Source organism: Elephantulus edwardii, unplaced genomic scaffold (assembly GCF_000299155.1).
Source record: "Elephantulus edwardii isolate Elephantulus edwardi_28Jun2011 unplaced genomic scaffold, EleEdw1.0 scaffold00412, whole genome shotgun sequence".
NCBI classification, from domain to species: Eukaryota; Metazoa; Chordata; class Mammalia; order Macroscelidea; family Macroscelididae; genus Elephantulus; species Elephantulus edwardii.
This window is the reverse complement of record NW_006400162.1, coordinates 1,196,043-1,198,192: the sequence shown is the minus strand read 5'-3', so window position 1 is coordinate 1,198,192 and position 2,150 is coordinate 1,196,043. Positions and strand designations below refer to the sequence as shown.

Below are 2,150 nucleotides of genomic sequence, written 5' to 3'. Positions count from 1 at the left end.
CTCTCCCCAACCCCAAGGACAGTCCCATTCTACAACAGTGGCATCATGTAATATTTGTCCTTTTGTGACTGGGATATTTCACTCAGCATAATGATGCTCACTAAGAGACCAGGCCTTCACTGTAAATAGTTGTGTTGTTGTGTCATCGAGTCAGCTGACTTTCCAGAGGGTTCTCAGAGACAGTAAATCACAAGGAGGAGATTGTCCATTATTCTGCAGAGCAAGCTGGTGGATTCAAACTGTGTGTCTTTGGGATTGCAGTGCAGTTTCTTACCACTAGGCCACATTACTCCAATATAAGATATAGTATAATTTTATACTATCTGTCCAAAAGAAATTAATAGACAGAAAATGAATAAAGATTTCTCAATTGAGAATGGAAAAAAATGGACAAAACAAGATTATTAGAGAAAATTAGAGAATTCTAAATTAATTTCAACTTTATGTCAGTATTAAGCCTTGGTATCTGTGTATCAAATGAAGAAGGAGGCAAACTTCATCAAATTTGGGAATTTAGATTTATTTTAACCTAAACAAAACAACCCAAACAACCAAACTCTTTGCTGTTGAATTGATTCCAATTTATAGAGACACTAAGGTATGTGGTTTGAATCTACCAGCTGCTCTGTGGGGGGAAAAGATGGGCAATCTTCTCCTATGTGATTATCTGTCTCTGAAAACCCACTGAAGGGTCAGCTTTGGGTTGGTTCCAACTTGATGGTACACAACAACATATCGAGTAGAACTTCCCGTAAGATTTCCGAGATCATGGCCTTTTGTTGTCTGTGGTTCAAATTCACCTTGAGGGAAAGAAGGGCAGTTGGTTTCCATTGATATTTATGGCCTTGGAAGACAATGGAGGGCTGTTGTGAGTTCGAGCAGCAGTGAGTTTGAGAGTATGAATCTTTTTTATTATTATTAATTTCAATCAAAGTCTACAAGACTTAGGGTTTCCAGTTTCCAGTCATTCATTGTTGCACTTTTCTCCCTGTCCCCCAATTCGCTCTTCTCTTTGAAAAGAAAAAGAAAAACTCTTTCATTGTTATACAATCCCTCCCCGCAAGTCCACTCCACTGTGCAGCCTCCATTCTGGACTCCTGTCATGACAATAATACCTAATTACATATCCCTTTTAAACAGTTCTCTACCTCATCTGTTTCAATGCAGTATACATAACTTATACCATCTTTCTCAGACTTCAGCCCCATTTTACAACAGTGGCACGATGCAGTATTTGTCCTTTTGTGACTGAGATAATTCACTCAGCATAATGTCCTCCATGGTCACCCATTTTGTATAATATTTCATGAGTTCCTTGTTTTTCAATGCAGTGTAGTATTCCATTGTGTGAATATACCACGGCTTCTCTATGCATTCATTTGTTGATGGGCACTTAGGCTGTTTCCAATTCCTTGCTATTGTGAACAAAGCTGTGATGAACATGGATGTGCACATATCTGCTTGGGTGGCAGTTATGGTTTCTTTAGAGTATATTTCCAGTAGTGGAATTGCTGGGTCAAATGGTATCTCTGTTTGCAATTTTTGAGAAAGCACCATACAGCCTTCCATAGTGGTTGCACCATTCTACACTTCCACTAACAGTGAATAAGGGTTCCAGTTTCTCCACAACCTCACCAGCATTTTTTGTTTGCTGTTCTGTTAAATTTTGTTATTCTTACTGGGGTGAGATGATATCTCATAGTTGTATTGATTTGCATCACTCTTAGAGCTAAGGATTTTGACTATTTCTTCATGTGCTTGTTAGCCATCTGAATTTTGTCTTTGGTGAAGTGCCTGTTCATATCCTGTGCCCATTTTTCTATTGGATTGTTTACCTTTATCTTGTTGTGGTGCTTGAGTATTTTATAAATTCTAGATATAAGTCCCTTATCTGACATGTCATTACCAAATATTTTTGTCCAGTCTGTGGCTTTCCTTTTTACCCTGTTGGAGAAGTTTTTGGATGTGCATAGGGATTTGATTCTTAGAAGGTCCCATTCATCTCTTTTATGCTTTCCTGGTTGTAGATTTTCCAGGATGCTTGGAAGACTGTTTATATTGTGGATTAGGACTTCTAGAGAGTTCTTCTGAGATTTTCTTTGTTGTTGTTGTTATGTGCCGTCGAGTCATTTGCAACTCATAGTGACCCT

General features: G+C 38.3%; 1 protein-coding gene across 1 annotated transcript in view; it reads right to left on the bottom strand.

Annotated features, from left to right (window-relative positions):
• The window catches only part of WDR64 (WD repeat domain 64), a 195,162-nt gene that overhangs the window by 5,313 nt on the left and 187,699 nt on the right, over positions 1 to 2,150 (bottom strand). The gene's annotated exons all lie outside the window — the stretch shown is intronic.